This window comes from Amia ocellicauda, unplaced genomic scaffold (assembly GCF_036373705.1).
Source record: "Amia ocellicauda isolate fAmiCal2 unplaced genomic scaffold, fAmiCal2.hap1 HAP1_SCAFFOLD_124, whole genome shotgun sequence".
NCBI lineage: Eukaryota > Metazoa > Chordata > Actinopteri > Amiiformes > Amiidae > Amia > Amia ocellicauda.
This window is the reverse complement of record NW_027102689.1, coordinates 23,610-44,070: the sequence shown is the minus strand read 5'-3', so window position 1 is coordinate 44,070 and position 20,461 is coordinate 23,610. Positions and strand designations below refer to the sequence as shown.

General features: G+C 42.9%; 1 non-coding gene across 1 annotated transcript; it reads right to left on the bottom strand.

Annotated features, from left to right (window-relative positions):
• Positions 1 to 19,981: 19,981 nt before the first annotated feature.
• Positions 19,982 to 20,096, bottom strand: LOC136722038 (U5 spliceosomal RNA). The gene has a single exon (XR_010806201.1). It is a non-coding gene; the product is annotated as a U5 spliceosomal RNA (small nuclear RNA).
• Between the last annotated feature and the right edge of the window lie 365 nt (positions 20,097 to 20,461).

The following is a 20,461-nucleotide window of genomic DNA, read 5'->3' as shown; positions in this document are numbered from 1 at the left end:
GCTCCCACACCTGAAACACTTCATGGACTCCGAAGTAGCGAACACGACGTAGTCGGTATTGTCGATCTTAAATTTAAAAATGACATTAAGATCCTCATTGATGTTATTGAGGATCATATACAGCTGCCTTCGGAAGGACACGACGTGTTTCAGTTGCGGGGCTTTGCAGCCCAGCGGGACCCTCTTAATGCCGGACATCAGCTGCCCGAGCCGGTGCGGATGAACGGAGGGACGTTAGACAGCGTTACCTTCCGGGCAGGAGCAGCGAGCGGCAACACCGGGGTGAAAGTGTCGTCTAACACTGTGCCATTAGCCACTAGCTGATTGAGCAGATCAGTGGTTTTTAAGAAGATAACAATGGCAGCAGACTTGATATTTTCACACCCTGCTACCTCCCCAACCGCTAACACACACTGCTCTAGGGGGCAGAACTGCACCGGAGCGATCTTGACTCCATGGCGTCGGGTCAGTTTTTCAAAAGACGCATTCAGGGGGTCCGACCCCCCGACCCGGGAAGAACTACCGGTACTCCCCCCTCCCCTCCCCTGTTCCCCCACAATAAGAAAAGCACTGAAAACAGAAGACAAAATAAACAAACTGAAAAAAGTAAAGCAAAAAAAAAACGCAGCCAAAGGACAGAGCTCTCAGCAGCACTCCCGCTCACTGCAGACCCCTCCCACACACTCCCAGCTGAGAGAGAGAGAGAGAGAGAGAGAGAGAGAGAGAGAGAGAGAGTTAGTGTCTGTCTGTCTCTCTCTCTCTGTAGATGCATCATAGGGAACATATGTAACAGTCTCTCTTTTTGTTTACCAAAAATGAGAATGAACGTATTTCAAGTGGGTGTTGCCTTGGTTGGAAACGTTTTAAGATTATTTATGAAGTGTAAAGTGGATTTGTCTCAGTTCTCCGTAGTTTTCAATGTATGTGCCATTCAGTAGTGTTCATGTTACAGATGTGCCCTATGCAGTGGTAGGGTCAATAAAATGTCAGTAAAACTTTATTTTAGCAATTATGGAGGGGAAGAACTGCAAATAGAGGGTCCCCACTAATTATCTAACTTACCAACAACGTTTCAAATTAGGTCTTGCGAAGCTGCCAAATAATGCTGTATAAGCACTACTCCACAGTGTTGCATTAATCACAGACTGTACCAAGGCTCCATGTGATTCTTTATTGCACTTATACTGTTATTATTGTTTATTTGATTTAATTTTAATTATTCACTGATTGAGTCGTGTTCTCAAATTGTTTGTTTTCATTGATTGTATTCACTGATTGATTGACATTAATTGATATTCACTATTATTGAACAGGCAGAAGCTTTGATCCCCAATGCGGCGCACCTGTATCACTGAGCAGCGGCCGCCTTCCCTCATGGCCACTACACCTGTGGACACTCAGCTGGAGATAAAGGCTGCCCTGCCAGAACAAAGGGGCACGGCGGAGCACCAGCAGGGACAGTGACTGCGGGACGGGTTACAGAGGAGAGGATATCGGCTGTGAGGGTGCCAGCCGGTAGGCACTAACTCCTCGCAGGGTCGGAGCGGGTCCCTGCAGATCGGGAGCTGCCTGGAGAAACATTAGCCGCTGGACGCAGTGACTCGACAGCGACAAGAGGATCTAAGGGACTATTACTGGCCAGAGACATTGACTTGGCTTCTACAAGACTGTATTCCTGGACTTGCCTTCTTGGCTCTGCGGTTTCCAGCTTCTCGGCGATAGACGGCACTTTGGGGCTCTGGACCAGCAGCCGGAGGGAGAAGCACATAGCGGACGGGTGAGAGGGATGCGCTCAATATCCCTGTGAGCTTGTGATCGCAGCACTTGCCAGTGAGCGAGCGTGTCCTCCTCCTGAGACTGCTCTTTGTCCTGGATTGGGGCTGCTTGTGCGGACGAGCTGCTCGTTTGTGAGGATCTCTAGCCTGGGACGGAACCGGAGGCCGAGCCGGGTTGGGACTGTGTAATTGAGACCATTCTCTCGCCATTCTCCATCGTTTCATACATACGTTTTTTGATTGTGAATATAGGGGGTATTGTCTGGGCTTAGTTTTATTTGGGAATTTAGTATAGTTTATTATATTTTCAGCTTTTGTATAGGTTTCTGTATTTTTATTTTTGCCCAGGTGATTAAAGGCAATTTTAATTGTAAAAAAAACATTGAGAGAACGGTCAGATTTCGTGCCCTGCTAGTTGCCCCTGCTGTATTGTACATGGTGAATTTTATTTAATGGACTAGAATAAGACCTTTCTTATTTACTGGTGACGTCTGTCCTGGGACCTTACCTGCAGGGGGAAATAAGTGAGTGGGAGCGAGTCCCCACCTCGCGTAACTCAGACTTCATGCGACCCAGTCAGAGGTGATTCTAGGGTATGTGGGGGCCCCAGGCAAAATAAATCCTGATGGTGAAGCCAGGGAGAGCATGGTGGGGTTTCCCATTTGCGACACCCCTGGACCCACTGTTCACTGCCACTCGTGACAATTTTCAGGTTTTTCTGAATGCTTAAACACTAACAGTGATTCTTGAAGTACTATCTCTGAAATAATTAACACTTTTAGGCAATGTATTTAACAAGTGAGCAATGGGTTCAATCAAATATGAGCTGTTATACTGTTGCAGGTATAATTGGGATATTTTGAGATGGAAACCGGTAAGTGCTGTAGTCTTACTGGTACAGTAATATGTACTGTACTTTCATAATGAGAAGGATCTCTCACTACAGTTTCTCAGTCGTTTATACACTGTGACCGAAAGCATGCACAGAGTGATCCGAGGTTCAAGCTAACATCCCAGAACCACTTCTGCAGGACTATGCACACCTTCACCTTGCTTCAACTCAATTGGTGAGTCCAGTTCACTCATGTTGCAAAACATTACTCGCAACTCTCAATGTGTTGGCACAATTGTCATTGAGAAAACACCTGTACCTTTTGTGCAATACATGAGTCATCAGACAAAACTCAAAGTGCTAATGTACTACAACACACTTCACGTCTGCAAACCCATCCATCCATTTTCAAAACACACAATTCCTGTGAGGGTCGCGGGGCAGCCAGAGCCGATCCCGGCAGTGATAGGGCACAAGGCAGGAATACAACCAGGACAGGATGCCAGGCCATCGCTGGGCAACATATACACAGCAATTTAACATAACCTAAACTGCATGTCTTTGGACAGTGGGAGGAAACTGCAGAGCCTGGAGAAAACCCACACGGCACATGGCAAATAATGCGATTAGACTCAGAGAAATCCAAACGTGTATAATAGAGGATAATGGGATGTTTCAGAACATAGACCATGTTTCAATATCCACTATTGATCGTTTGCTGAGAAGGCACAGGATGAGCATGAAGCAAATATATCGTGTACCATTTGAGAGGAACTCTGATCGTGTGAAAGAGATGTGCTACTTTTACATGCAAGTGAGTATGAAACTGTTTCCAGTACTATTGTGCACTTGGAAGAGACAGAGGTCCAGGAAGTGCAGTAATGCACCATGTTCTAATCACTGTTCCTACATGGTCAGAGAATACTCAAGCTTGATGCCAGCGATGACCACATTGAGTTCATCTATGTGGACGAGGTAGGATTCAAGAGGCGGTGCTGGGGAAGGAACATCATTGGCCAGCGAGCAGGTCCCTGGCCAAAGGGGTGGAAACATAACCATGTGGGCTGCTATCAGTCATTGCATTTTGTTGCTTGTTATATATAAATACATTGATAATTTTTGGGTAGGCAGGATCATCCATGCATCCATCCATTTTCAAAACCACTTAGGGTCGCAGGGAAGCTGGAGCTGATCCTAGCACGCATAGGGTGCAAGGCAGGAACACACCCAGGGCAGGATGCCAGGCCAGCACTGGGCAACACACACACACACATACAGGGCAATTTAGTATGGCCAATTAAGCTAACCCACATGTCGTTGGACGGTGGGAGGAAACCCACATGTACACGGGGAAAACATGCAAACTCCATACAGACAGGCAACCCAAGCTGGGTCTTGAACCTGGGACCCCTAGAGCTGTAAGGCAACACACCACTGTGCCACGACTGGCCAGGATCAAACATTGTATAATATAAAGTTCTTTACTGTCTGTGTTGATGGATTCTTTTTGTTTTCCTACATGAATCTTCCATTTTGAGGAGAGAGTTTTATTTTTCTAAACACAGTGTATTCTTAATGCTCAGTGTGAGAAACAGATATGATGTATGTGTGTGTGATTCTGACCCAATTCTTTGATTTTGAGGGCTGTGTATATAGTTTTTAGGCCAGAATTTTCCCCTGTGTGTGTTTAGCAGATGTGACTTTTTATTATGGGCATTGTGTTAACAGTTTAGGAGTATTGTGGTATAATAGTGTGTATGCAATTGGGAAAAACTATAAAACCATTCACATGTTTTTAGAGAACTGCAAGAAAACCAGTATCTGGTCGACTGTTCACCCCAGAGCAGGAAACGCACATTGTAAATATAAAATAACTGCATCACACTCAGAGAACTGCAGGACCACATAATGGCAGATAACACACATTCCACAACATCAACAGAGTGAGTCTCTCGGCACTCTCTCGTCTACTGAAACTTAATAGAATTGGGATGAAGCAGCTATACAGAGTTCCTTTCGAACAAAACTCAGACCGTGTAAAACAACTGAGATATGAATATCTGCACGTAAGCTATACTATCCTATCATTGGTACTGGATCTGGAAGTGCACGGTGCTACATCATATTGACTGATCCCTGTCTTTTCATACTGTGCTACATTGTTTTGTCATGGAGCTAGAAGCAGATTCAGTGCATCGTGAGCTAATATATGTGGACGAGGCAGGTTTCAATCTTGCAAAAACAAGCGGCCACGGCAGAAATATCATCGGACACCGTGCAATCATCAACATCCCAGGACAACGTGGTGGCAACGTAACAATGTGTGCGGTCCTTCACCATCATGCAATCCTTGGCCCATACAACACTGCACACATCATCACATTTCTGGACACCCTCCACAAACAGACTAATCCCTAATGACTGGGTGCCAGAAAAGCCCAGGTACGTTATCATCTGGGACAATGTTAGTTTCCACCGGGCTGCTGTGGTCCGCAATTGGTTCACAGGTCACCCACTTTTCATCAAACTCAATCGCCCCCATAATCTGTGTTCTTGAATCCTATTGAAGAATTCTTCTCTGTATGACGTTGGAAGGTGTATGATCGCCAGCCCCACCAACGCATACCCCTTCTACAGGCAATGGAGGAGGCTTGTGGAGACATCGATCAGGGGTCATGCCAGGCCTGGATATGGCACTCCAAGCGATACTTTCCATGCTGCCTGGCTCAAGACAACATCGCATGTGATGTGGATGAAGTCTTATGGCCAGACCCACAAAGAAGGTGAGATGTAGCCTAATTTTTTCTGTTCTTTTTCCTAGCACAAATGTCTTTTCTTCTACTGCATTTTTGTTGTTTGAGGAGTGTTAGAACATTGAGAGAAAGAAAAAAAAACATTCCCCTTATTTGTATTGATAATGGGTTACAGTGAGGGAAAAAAGTATTTGATTCCCTGCTGATTTTGTACGTTTAAGAGAGTGCTCCCTTTAAGAAAGTGCTCCTAACCTCAGCTCATTACCTGTATTAAAGACACCTGGGAGCCAGAAATCTTGCTGATTGATAGGGGATCAAATACTTATTTCCCTCATTAACATGCAAATCAATTTATAACTTTTTTGAAATGCGTTTTTCTGGATTTTTTTGTTGTTATTCTGTCTCTCACTGTTAAAATACACCTACCATTAAAATTATAGACTGATCATTTTTTTGTCAGTGGGCAAACGTACAAAATCAGCAGGGGATCAAATACTTTTTTCCCCTCACTGTATGTTCGGGAATACACATTATTAGTATTATTTTTATTTCTTGGCAGACGCTCTTATCCAGGGCGACTTACAAAATAGAAGCGCAATACAAAGTGCAAGAATACAATTCAGTACAAGGCATCAAACATTACAAATTCAAATTTACATTATACAAGGCAATTCAAAACATAATACATTTTACAACTTCCAATTTACACAAGTAAATACAATAAGTAAAGTCATACATCCTGGAAAGTGAAAGCTAAGTGCTGTCAAGATGTTAGGTCCCAGTCAAGGGCTACGGGAAAGGGAGCAAGGGGGAAATCAATAATACAAGTATTAGTAATACAAGGCAAGAAGCATGGTAAAATGTTGTGAAGTGCTACCTTACAGGAGAGTAAAGGGACTAATATTACAACTAATATATCCTTCCGGCGCTAACTCAAGACATCTTTTCAGACAGTACTTGTAATATTAGTCCCTTTAATCCCCGTTAGATAGCACTTCATAGCATTTTGTCATGCTTCTTGGATTATTGATTGATTTTCCTCCTTGCTCCCTTTCCTGTAACCCTTGACTGTACCTTACATCTTGACAGCACTTAGCTTTACTTTCCAGGATGTATGTCCGCACTTACTGCACTTAACTGTATAAATTGGAAGTTGTAAAATGTATTATATCTTGAATTGCTTTGTTTAATGTAAATTTGAATCTGTAATGTTTGATGCCTTGTATTTAACTGTATTCTTGCACTTTGTATTGCACTTATTTTATAAGTCGCCCTGGATAAGGGCGTCTGCCAAGAAATAAAAAAAAAAATAATAATATTGTGTCGGTATCGGGAGCCAGTGGCGGGAGCGGAGCAGTGGAGTAGTGTGTGCGAGGGAAAGAGATTACCAGGCGAGCCGCAGAGTTCTGGATGAGCTGGAGCGGCGGGTAGTAGTTGCAGGCAGGCCGGCCAGGAGGGAGTTGCAGTAGTCCAGGCGGGAGAGGACCAGTGACTGGACGAGCAGCTGAGTCAAGAAGTTGGTGCGGAAGGGACGGATTCGGCGTATGTTGCTCAGGAAGAATCTGCAGGTGCCTGTCAGTGTGGTGATGTGCTGGGTGTAGGAGAGCGCAGGATCAAGAATGACTCCTAGATTTTTAGCGGAAGAAGCAGGAGAAAGTGTGGTGGATTCCAAGGGGATTGAGATGGGGAGATCAGCAGAAGGTGAGGAAGAGTGGGGGAAAAAGAGGAGATCCGATTTAGAGAGGTTGAGCTTGAGGTGGTGTGACTGCATCCAGGCGGAGATAGCAGACAAACAGGAAGAGATGCGAGAAGGGATGAGAGGGTCAGAAGAGGGAAAAGACAGGAAGATCTGGGCATCATCTGCATAGAAGTGGTAGGAGAAACCATGGGATGCGATGAGGGGGCCCAGGGAGCGAGTGTAGAGAGAGAACAGGAGCGGGCCCAGGATGGAGCCTTGGGGTACGTCTATGAGGAGAGGTTGGGGGGTGGATGAGGAACCTTGCCATGTCACTTGGTAGGTCCAGTCGTTGAGGTAGGAGGAGATCCAGGTGAGAGCAGTTCCAGAGATACCGAGGTCAGCGAGGTAGGAGAGGAGGATGGAGTGATCGACAGTGTCAAATGCTGCAGAGAGATCAAGGAGGATGAGGACTGAGGAGAGGGAGGCCGCCCGAGCACACCGGGGGGAGTCAGTGACTGCCAGGAGAGCCGTCTCGGTGGTGATTCTGAGTCTGAGATGTCCAGGGGTGTCACGAAGAGTTGCGAAGGGGAACAGCCTCTAGACAAGATGAGGTCTAACTGGCAGCCTGCACTGTGAGTGGGTGGAGACGGAGAGAGAGAAGTTAAAGGAGTAAAAGAGAGGAAGAAATCCGGCAGAGTGGGAGGGTTTGGAGAGGATGGTAGGTGAGGACAGCGAGGGGAGGGAGGAGAGAAGAAAGTCGAGTTCATCCAGGAAGGTGGTGAGTGGACCAGGAGGACAGTAGAGAACTAGAAGAAAGAGGTGAGAGGGAATTCAAAGCTGTTGGAGGCGATAGAGGAGAGAGAGGGGGGTGGCACAGAGAATAGCAGAGAAGGGGAGAGCAGGAGCCCTATTCCCCCCCCACCCAGTAAGACAGGGGGAGTGGGACAGGACAAACACAGAGGATAAGGCAGCAGGGGTGGATGAGTTCTCCGGGGAGATCCATGTCTCAGTGAGAGCGAGGAAATCCAGAGAGTGGTGGGAGGCGAAGGCGGAGATGAAGTCGGCCTTGTTGGAAGCATACTTTACACATTTGGATGCCTGTGTGTATGTGTGTTTACTACATGTATGAATAAACTTTATTGCAAACTGCTATGCCCTGTACATGAAAAAGCAAAAGCCACAAGTGTTTTTCATTTATACTATCATTCATGCTTAGTTGGCGCTTTGTGTGCCTATTCAAATAATGGTTTGTGTGTACTGTATTGCATACGCAACCTATCGTTATCTTTCAAGTCGGAAGCACTGCCCAAGGGGGAGGGGTTGCTGTATAACAAAGCCGTCGCAGGGGCGGAGGCAGCGAGCTGATAAGGGAGCCTGCCACGAGGTGCACCGCAAGGGTGCCTAGGCAACACAACTCCAGACAGTTACCTCAGGGATCCCGTAGGGCCGCACCTGAGCCGTCCAGGAGCGAGGACCATAGTCACGCTCTACCGGGAGCTGTCTGCTATCAGCATATACAAAGCGGGGCTACAGAGGTTAACTCTTATGCCCTCCACTTACAAGAACAAGGCCGGCTGCTCTACTAGTGCAGCTAGGAGCGAGGCCGTAATCTACTTGCACAATGTCTGGTGTAGGCAATCAAGCACTTGTGCGGCCTCCGCGCAATATCATGGCAGTGGACCCCTGATCCAATAGGAGCGGGTCACAGACCCAATGAGAAAAATACAATATAATACATAGCTGGCTAATCAGAAAGAGTAGCCGAGCTGAACAATATACAATATAAACATATCGCATGACAGGAAGACAGGACAGGAAAACTTCGGAGGTTTCAGGAGAAGCATGCAATCTGCCTTAATGTTTCAAAATAGCCCTATTGTAAATATAAACCAAAGATATTAAATGTTGTAATTTCCAAAACAGGGCAGTTGCCATAATATCAGGTACTGTCAAATGTTCTCTAGCCGAAAACTGTTTTTTTCAGTTTGTTACGCCATGGCGTCCAACTCGTAACACCTTTTTTCACTATGTCACCATAGAGACATTTCAAGCCAGGCAGTTTATTAGGTTTACAAATAATAATAAATAATCTAACTGCTGTTTGACGTCTCCCATGTCATCTTCTCCTTGTACTGCTTCGAGACAGGACAGAAGATTGCTTTAGTTTCTATGTCGCCACAGTTTCAATGAAGGCACTGTTCCTCGGAAGATGTCACAGAAAATATACAGTATCCTCTTGGACTGGGGCTGGTATTGCGAGACCATGACCGTGCAGGCCCCACACCCCCATCTCCACAGCCATACTTCGTCCCAGTCAGCCTCACTGCGGAGACAAAGGAGTCAAGGAAAAACATCCTTGGCAAGAATTCATGAGCTCGGCAGGATGACGCAAAGAAGGAAATACTACAGAGTAACGAAACAATCACCAATCTAGATGTACACGTAATGTCACTTAAGGAAATATTGAAAGTTTAAAGTTTTTAAATACTGATTATCCCCCAGTCCATTATACTGTGGGTGCAAATATTATATTTCCTCATAGTTTACATTTGCTTACTATAGTATGTTTTTCCAAGGTTTTGCATGTAAACAATACATTAGCTGGTCTTCTCTTATAATATTATTATTGTTATACTGTTTAAAGTTATTGGATCCTATAGGGTATAAAGTTAAAAGTCACACATAAAAGAAAACAACAACATGCCAAAAAATGCAACGAAGTATCCCATAACCACAATATGTAATCTTTACATGCAAAAGTTAATAGAAACAAGAATATCGAAGTTGCCATGGTAAGAATACATAATGTCTCCGTATAGAATAGTATTCAAAGTTATACAGTATATCTAACCTTTAATTAGTTATTTTAAATCAAACTTATGTGTAATGATTGTAGGCTATTCATATTGCAGATATTAAACAACTAAAAACATGATCCTAAGTCAAACTCACTAACAAGCCATTCAGCGGTGGTTCTAGCCCCTTTCATCTCGGGGGGCATGGCTGGGGCCAGTTGTAATCGTAGCGGGGCCATCATCGGGGGGGTGTATTGTCCATGATGTTAGTGGTGGGGGGGGTGCTGACAGTGTTTTGTCCACGGTGCCAGTTAGGGGGGCCACAGGGGGTATGTGCCAAATTTGAGGTATGTGCCTATCCTGCGTTTTCTTTTCTTTCTTATTTCTTTTTTTTTTTACATACCAAAGTAAAGCTGTGACCTTATTTGGCAAAGTAGGGTTCAGGATTTAAATTCACAGTGGCTACCTGAACTAACAGTAATGGGGCACACAACAAGTAAACAGAGAAAATAACTACACTATTCCTACCCTCCCAAATCTTACAGGACAGGTGAGATGCCCCTACTCCAAGATACTTATACAATAGAAAAACTATGGTAATAATAATATAGCCCAAGACAAAAAATATTAATCTTTCTAGACTGTATTAAAGTTCAGCACTTCGGAAAAATAGAATTATTTTGTATTTCAATAAAACAAAAATAATTACTGGTATCCACACACCCAACCAATGTAAATGTCACGGACGGTGTTAATTAGCTCCTTAATCACCATTACTTATTATATTTATATTTCACTTCACTTTATGCAATATGGCTTGTGTATTTTGTTTGGTTCTATATTGCCATTATTTTGTGTGTTGATTATCTTTCACTTTATTGTTTAATTTGTTATTCACTTAGTATTATTTTGATTGTTTGCACGCGTGCCTTATTATTTGTGTTTCTTTGAGCCAATCACCACCGCACAACTCACCTGGGTCCACCTGCACTCTTCACACGCGTCCCCACTTAATCACCCTGCCCTGGGAGAGGAGAGGAGGGAGCGTCTGATACGAGCCGCAGAGACCTCCCACATTGGAAAGTGGACTTCAGCAGACAGGAGGGGAGGTGGCAGACCTGGGAGCAGGACCCAGATCAACACGGCGCACAGGGACAGAATAGTGATGTCGTTCGCGAATGTGCCGGGTCCCGTCTGAGAAAGGATGTCTGTTCTTATGTTTTTATTTCTTATAAATGAATACAAGACAGAATAAAAGTATGAATGTTGTGTTGATGTGCTGCGTATGATGACATTGTCCCGGTGCTCCCATTTGGTGCAGCACACACACCTCAACACAACATTCAGTCAGTGCGAGTGGTGCGGCCGAGCAGTGTGGCGAAAAGTTCATCTTTAATTACGGGTCAGAAAACAAGATGAGTGACAGGCACAAACGAAGTAGCATTTGGATGCATTTTGATAATATAAACAACAAAGGCAGAATGTAAAAATTGTAAAGTATCATATCAAGCAGGGTCTACTAACAACCTTCACTGACACATTAGAATTATAAATCCATCAATGCAGTTGGAAGAAAACAGGCAAGCTAGCATGCCTGCTACTGAAAATGAAAATACCTGTGCGATTACTGGAACCATTGCTGCTGCAGTGCTCACAGCCACCCCTCAGGCATCAGGTACTGCGACCTATTGCAACCCATAGTTCTATAAGCCAATTTATGCCAAAGGCCATGACCCCAGCAAGACCAAACACAATTGATGAGGTATTGGCTAAAATTATTGCAAGGGAATTCCAACCATTCTCAGTCGTGGAGGACAAGGGATTTAGAAGCTACACCCATGCTCTCAATCCAATGTATGTTCTTCCAAGCAGGAAAACACTCTCCCAAACAACTATTCCAAGACTGTATGACAGACAATGTGCTTCACTGCAAGAAAGGGTTAAAAAGGCTACAGCAGTTTGCCTGACAACTGACTGCTGGACATCCAGAGCCACCACTTCCTTCATGTCTGCTACATGTCACTTCATTGAAAATTATAAAAAATGGTGTCCAATCTTCTGGACTGTTTTGAGTTTAGTGGCAGACACACTTCAGATAACTTGGCAGAGGGACTGCTAAGAGTGCAAAAAAAGGGTGGCAAGTAGAAAACAAAGTGGATTGCTGTGTTACTGACAACGCAGCTAACATCACCAAAGCTTTTTAACATCTTGAAATGGACCCACCACCCATGTCTCGTGCACACAATCAACCTGGTTGTAAGAGATGCCCTGAAGGTGATGAAGCCCACTGTGAACAAAGTGAAGGCGATGCGGGAATTCTTCCATAAGAGCACACGAGCCACAGAGAAGCTGAAGTCTTCTCAACGCCAGATGGGTATGCCTGAGCTGAGGTCCAAACAAGAAGGTGGAATTCAACATTTCATATGCTGAAACGGGTTCTGGAGTCCAAGGATGCAATCATCTCTACCTTGGCCATTATCAATGCACCTGTTGATGCTCTGAGCCAAGAAGAGTGGGAGGAAGTGCGAGAGACATGCACTGTTCAGGAACCCTTTGAGCAGTCACTGTGGAGATCAGTGCAGACAGGTACAATGGACAACTGTTTTTACATTAGTATTACATAATTGCATATTTGAGGTGCATATTAGAGGGGAATGGCAGTAATAATAGACAAGAATAAACTGAACAAAGTCCATATACCACATAATAAAACAAAGCATAATTCTGAGTTTTCTCTTTTTTTTCAGCTACGTGACAGCCTCCAAAATGCTACTCCTGTGCAAGGGTCTGCAGAGAATAACAGCCCACCACCAGACAGGAGGAACAGTAACCAAAGGGAAAGAGAGAGAGTTGGTGACTGCTCTCTGTGCATCTATGGAAAGAAAGTTCCACAGAATGGAATACAATACCGTTCTCTCAGAAACCACCATAATGGACCCAAGGTTCAAACAGATGTCCTTCAATGACAACAGAGCTGTTGATGAGGCACCTCAAAGAGTAACAGCAGCAGCAAGATGCAGCCCCAGCAGCCAGCAGGCTACACCACTAGGAGGCCAAGAGGGAGAAGAGGGAGCAGGGGCACTAGAAGTGGAGCCACAAACGTCTGCTGTTTGGAGGTTCTTTGATGAAAGAGCAACAGGAGACACTGCAAGAAGGAATCCCACAGCAGATGCTATACTGGAAGTAAGATCCTATCTTGAAGAGCCCCTTATCCAAAGAGCCACAGACCCGCTGAGCTGGTGGGAGACCGAGGCTTCAGTCTACCCACGACTGGTCAAGGTGATGGCAGGGAGACTCTGCATCGTAGCAACATCAGTCCCTTCAGAAAGAATCTTCTCCAAAACAGGGCAGATAATAACAGAAACCGGATCAGCCCCTGTAAGCTGAGGCACTTAGACTTTCTTAATGCCAGTCTGCACTAAAGACAAGGTCACTGGTAATATATACATCTAGAACTGTTGGATGCTGCCGTTATGCGCATTGTAATTCATTTTTTATTTGTTATATGGTTCCATTTTGAGTGTGGTTTGCTTGGAATGGTTTGTGTTTTGGATAGTTCAATATAAATAAAACGTTCAATACACATGTGTAATAGGGTTTGATGTTTTCACATGATTTACGTTTTTTTTTTAATACAAAACATGTAAATTATGGTATTCTGGAAATTATAAGATTAAGTATAATTACATTGAATAAGTGATGTATGTGCACACATACCAATCATAGGTCCAAACATTGCTAAATTTGCCTGAATTATAAAAGCCAGAAGTGGTACTAAATGAAGAGCCATTTGGGAGCCGAAAGAGCCGGCTCTTATTGCTGAATTGAGCCAAATGGTCTGGCTCACTGAAACCAGCCGGAATTCCCATCACTAGGACAGAAGCAGAGAGAGATGGATTCCTCTGGAGGCTACAGTGAGTGCACCTTTGGTTTCGCTGATTTCCATGGAGTGTGGAAACGTAGAGAAGTTTAAGACGCCAAGCTGCGAGTGATTTCCTGCTGTGCCCACCCCTCTCCCCTCCTTGGATTATAAGCGATCGAGGAAAGACATTGAACATTACAGTGTCTGTTTACATACTGGACCTACTAACCTGGGCGCTGTGTTGCTTGGGTATTCCTCCATGCAGTGGGCAGGGCAGCTGGAAACCGGCAAACAGGGAAACCGGCAAACAGAGAAAGCGAGAAGAGGGTTAACATTAACGTTAACGAGGCTGACCCGGCAGTCCACTGTCCAGATTCCGCCCTGCAGTGAGATGGTGCTGTGGGCACAGGTGCCAGAGTTCCCCCACATAGCGGAATACTGTGTCCTGATCGAGGCTTGGGATGAGGAGCGAGAGCGGCAGGTGGCACGGACCATCACGTGGGTATGCCAGGGTAGGGTCCCGTTGCCAGTGTTAAATCTTTTCCCCTACCCTGTAGATGTCCCCCAGCGCTGCCCACTGGCTAGACTCTCCCGTATAGACCAGCAGGACATTATCACTGAGGATGAGGCGACATTCCAGTTCCGATATCCAGACATGGTAGAAGTGGGGGTCCGTCCGGTCCAGACACAGGGGGTGACAGGGACCGTGGACTGGACAGGGGGAGCCACCGACTTGTCCAGGGAGCAGTGAGGATGGTTAGGCCCTGTTGCAAAAGTGGTGTTGCATCTAGTAATGTAACCATTCCTTATATCCCAGGACATTAGTTTATAGACACTGTTGCACCGTTTGTAGTAGAACACTTGCATTTACTCATAAGGCAGTTCCCTAATCTCAATCCCTTACACTGGTTTATTTATGGACTTCCTGCCTAATTGATAGGGTATTACTGTTTGTGAAAGAACTATTTACATACAGTCAAAGTTTCATGACATTAGACTTTAAACTAACTCATATCTCATTCAATTATTTATTCATTTATTCTACATCAAGTTATATCTTCAGTAACGTCCGTATTTTCCCACGTTTCATTCAATCACCATCAGAAGCTCTCTGTGCTAAAAGTGGCAGCACATTTGTCTCACACACATCAAACTCGCCTTTTCCTGCTTCCCAAGCCTTATCAACTTACTCAGACCCTCGTCAACTTACTCAAACCCTCTTCAACTTTGGTCAACATTGCTCTGCATTCTAACAGCTATTCTTTCTCCTATTCTTAATTTCTTACAAGAAATGTATTCAGGTTTTTTTATCAATATGTTTTATTTATATTTATACAGATGTCACTCCATTATTCGTTTATTGAAGTCATATATGTACCTAACAAAATATTAGCCAATAGGCCATTGATCTCAATAATGATTCCCATAATCCTAGGACACCTTCTCTTTTACTCTTCCTTTCCATTCTTCCTTTTCTCCTGTAAAGCATTTTATATTACTTGAGCTTACTTATTCTATAGTTGTAATCTTATACTTCTGCGGTATCTTACCCTTTTCCTACATCACTCATCTTAAAACCATGGTCTACTTTGACTTTCATTTCAGGTATTATATGCTAGGCACCAATAACCAAACATTTTCTGAAAGACTAACATGTCACCAGACTGTTTACATTCTCCTGCTTTCACAGGCTGTCAGCGCTGCACCAGGCTCTCTTCTAGCCTTTCGTTTCCTTGAATTTGACTTTTGACAGAGCTTGTCCATAACATGATGTTTAACAAACAAATTCTGGTTCTTCTTGTGGAGACACCATGACTATTTATGTATTACTATTATTATCCATCTGTTTATTCAATGTATATTTTGGATTACTTTTCTTATAATAGTCTTTCTTTCTGATTTCTGATGCTTGAGGCACTCTGTATAGAGCCAAAGATCCTCATGAATATGATAAATCTGTTGTTACATTTTTAAATATAATTCTAAAATGATTGCCAAAACATAGACATTTACCTTATATCACCTTCAAACTATACATATTCATAAACACACAAAGCACATACACATTGATATCTAAAGATAATTCAGATATCCGATCTGTGGCATGTTTTATTGACCCTGCAGTGTCTCAAACAGCCCTTATAACTTATTATTTAAGCTTATGATTATTTAGAATAAAATGTCAAATAATCCCACTCGATTATTTCATTATTTCACTATCTCAGTTTTCTTGATCCATTGTGAAAAAGTTCTGTTATTTCCTCCTCATCTGTAGAGGCTACATTAGCCCACTCCCCGGTCTGATATTCTCGTAGTAACTGTATCCAAATGTTGGGCGGACATTTAGCCTTCACGATGATGTGTACATCGTGCGGGTGAAGGAGGTGAATAACCATCTTTTCATCTAGAATATCCCAAAAAGTTGTGTTACCCTGGTTTGGTTTTAATTTTGGGAGGGACGCCCATATCATTTCTTTTTCTCCTGGGGAGAAGGGGACATGGGTTTTAGTCGTATAGACTATTGATTGACCTTCCTCTTTACTCTGTCTAGTTTTGACTTGCATGGGTGCAGCTGGGACCGTTTTCAGAGCGGTCAGATCTGGATACAATGTATTATTATAACCAAAATCAGTGATTGATTTATATTCCGGATTATATGGGGGAGGAGCGCTAGCAAAACCTCCTTTTTCATATTCCCATGCTTTGCGATCTAAATCATCCCAATCGGGCCTGTCGTCCTCGGAGTGATCTGTGTCGCGACGCGCTCCTAACACGGCAGCACATCGCGCACCTACACCTTCACCTTTTCTGACCACTTTTCTTGCCCTTCTAATTTGCCTTGTAGTTCTATTAATTCTATCGTATTTTTCACAACTTCTGCTCTCAATTCACATTACTGTTTATGATGATCTTCCATTTCTGTTATTTTCTTTTCTTGATTCTCACCAACCTGACACAATATCACAATTCCTTTCTCTGTCTTATCTGGTTGTTGTTGCTTCCACCAGTCCCGGTGCTCCTTCGAAGACCAGTCTTTCTCCCAACTTCCTTCCAACATTTTCTTCTCTACATTCTGTTTTTTTATTTCTCAAAAAACCAATAATGCTGGTGTCACTCATTGTGACGATTTATCTGAAATATTACATTATTATATATATTATATATATATATATATATATATATATATATATATATATATAATAAAAACAAACACTCTAGTAAGGTACGGACACCCGTACATGACACTGGCTAAGGTAAGGGAACCCATAAACAACCATAAGCACCCCCGGACCTAGGACAGCCTGTAACTTGCTAACTTGCTGTTTTGTTTGCTTCTCATCGTTTGCTGCTAGTTGCATGCCAAACGAGTTCGTTCTGTCCAAAATATAAGCTTTTTTTCTTCTAATAAACTCAATACAAATACAGTGCACTAGCAACTATTTCCCTTTCAAAAGTTGTAGTCCCGTTTCAGTTAAAACAAAATGTGTGCTTCAAAGAAAGAAAATACTATTGCTGCTGACTTGTGTTTCTTTTCCCTCTTTACCTGCTCTTATCACAAAGCTTCTCAACACAATCTCAGGTGCAGGTGCACTCTGCGCTATCCTTTGCCCGAGCTTTGTCCAGGAAAACTCACTGTAGCCATCTTAATTCAACACGGGCTCTCCTTACCTGCGAGTCACACGGGTCCAGTTCACTTTGCAAGTGAACAGTCTCTTCTCAGAAACAATAAGGAAACTTGGAAAGAAACACAATCCCAGGTCGGTGTTAAAAAAAAAATCTTTGTTTTCATATTAAAAGAAAACATTTGTATTTTCTCTGCACACTTCACAGCTCCAATTAGCACACTCAACTAATCCCTGCCCCCCTCAGAACCGTCACTAAAGAAAGGTACTCACAGTCATTTTAAATATGACATCCTGTAGTGTTTCATTTCAAAATATGATCTTATTATCACTTGAACCAAATAAATCCTTTGACCCACTAATACCAAATTACAGTTAGGGGGGCCACAGGTGTGATTTGAAAATACGATCTTCCATGTCTTTCTGTTGTGTTTTGACCTGGGGATCTGTAATTGTCCAAGTGGCTACTGCACATGTACTTATTTAATATTAAATGTGTTATTTAATTAGGCTTGGTTCTGGTGAGCATGTACAAGACGTCAGCTTTTTAAATAACTGTGTGTATTGGATCATACACATTTTAGAAATACTCTCTCAAACTTCCCGCATTGGTACCTCACCAGGGAGGTAGAAAACAGCAATAGCATTGAAAAAGTGTGATTGTAGTTCTGCTCTTCTGCAATATATTTCTACAAGATCTTTAACATCTTCTTTAACATTGTTTTAAAGGCTGGGACCAATATGGTGGAATATCTCCAACACACGGACATTGAGAGACTCGACCCCTTTGTGCTGCTGCTCAGAGACCAACTCTCAGTTGTCTCTGAGTAGGCTATGGATCAACTTCCTTTCCTAATATGAAGGAGACAATGGATACAAAACCTATAGGCAACTATGAAAAACAGGCGATTATTGTTATTCTTCTCATTATAAACTACTTAATACATCTCTCGCATAAAGTACAACAGGATAGTGGTGACGTCATTCAGGATTGGATTGCCATTGGTCAAAAGCCCTCTGAGAGAAATTGTGTGGCGACACTCCACACTCTTAGAAGAAATTGTTCTGCACAGAACCATAAAGGGTTCCTCGAGTAATCGCTCTGGTGGATCCCTTTATGGTTCTATGTAGAACCCCTTCAAAGGGGTTACATGAAGAACCCCCAAACATAGCGTTCTATACAGAACCATTCGTTTTAAAATGTTATATATAGAACCCATTCAAAAGGGGGACACGTGCTATACCTGAATTTGTTTTCCAAATACAATCTTTAAAAAATGTATGAGTTCATATATACAAACACACATACACAACGTAGAAATCGCACTACTAGTGAAGTAACTTCATTTACATTATATGCCACAACTCCTCAATTTGGAAAGCAAAAACAAGACATCTGATGTAAAAGTGTAAACTAATTACGAACAGCACTTTTGATTTTTATCTTCAATTCAGGGGCTACTTATTCGAACAGTAAACTGTATTCTCTCTTCAGAGTGACTGGAATGTTTTTGCCTACATTCAACTTAAATATGAAAGTTTCCAAAAACGGCATAGTTTTCTTTAAGGCTATTCAATGCCAAACACAAAATTCTCTCTGCTTTCAGTGCTTGTCCTTCAGCACAATTACACAGGTTCATGATGTTCTCATTTCAATACATTGTTTTCTTATTTAAACTATTTGACTTTGAGCTTACATTGAGAATAAAATCACAAAAAACAGTCCCGCTCTGCATTCTGGTACTTGGCGTTCTTAATAACACCAACAGGGTGTAATCGCATAGACCACTCGAGTATAAAGTACTACATATCCCATCAGTTACAGTTTTTTTTCATCTTCTGAAACTGCAATTTAGCACTTTCAACTGTTTCTTAGTGATTCCTAGAATTACTAACCGGTATTGTAGTCAATGTGTTTATAACCTTTTTTGTTTAACGATTTGTGTGTTATCCTATGGGATCCCATGGTCTTTGATTTGGTCACGGAAGTGATTTGTCTTTGATTTGTTGATCTAGAGTTGAATTTTAATTAGTTTTTCCCTTTTGTATAATTAGTGTAGTGCTACATTTAGTCTTTGTTTTTAAATAAATTTGACAATTTATATCTTTGGAATTGGTGTCTGCGTCCAATTATTACAGAAATTGAGTTCTACAAGACTCCAGGATTCGTGATAAGGTGATACTATGAATTCACTTCTTTAATTGAAATTTAAAAGTGTACCTTACGCTACATATATATATATATATATATATATATATATGTATGTATGTATGTATGTCCAATTGCTTTGACAATACAAATGAATAGAATTGAGAGGGAGAGAGAGAGAGACAGACAGACAGACTGACAAACAGAAAAACAGACAGACATAGACACACACACACACACACACACACACAGAGCCAGCCAGCCAGCCAGCTCAGCGATGACATCACGAGCCTCTCTCAGCTGACTGCTATGACATCACAGAGCACGTACATTCCGTTGCTTGCCGTCTGTCAACCACTCAGTCACTGCCAGCCAGACTGGCTGGCTGGCTGGATGGGGGGGCTGCTTGCTGCTGCTGCGTACCTTAGCAAGCTTATTTGCTTGACCGGCCTTCCTACTCCTCTGCCCACATGCCCACCTATGCCCGATCTGCTGTTCACCTGGATCACAGCTCCGCCCCAACAAGGCAGATCCTCCCAAAAATGGTACAAACTCACCCACGATCCCCTCCACGGAAAGCTTTAGCAAAAGGCAAAAGCGTTATACGTAATGAAGAGGAACCCGAGTCCAAGACGCATCCGACCAGCCATACATATTTGTGTGTATTAAAGATCACATTTTCTTACATTTAGTTTTTCTGTACTTTATTACATCTTATTGTGATTTATAAATGTATTGTTTCTTTTCCATATGTATGTATGTATGTATGTGTGTGTGTGTGTGCCTGTCTCTGTGTGAAAGTGAGTGTGTGTGTGTGTGTGTATGTCTGTCTGTCTGTGAAAGTGTGTGTGTGTGGGTGTGAGTGTCTGTCTGTCTGTCTGTCATGTAACTCGCACATCTGTGAGGGCACCATTTTTGCAGAAGAGATGTACACATTTTGGAGCAACATATGCTGCCATCCAGACATCATCTTTTCCAGTGACGTCCCTGCATT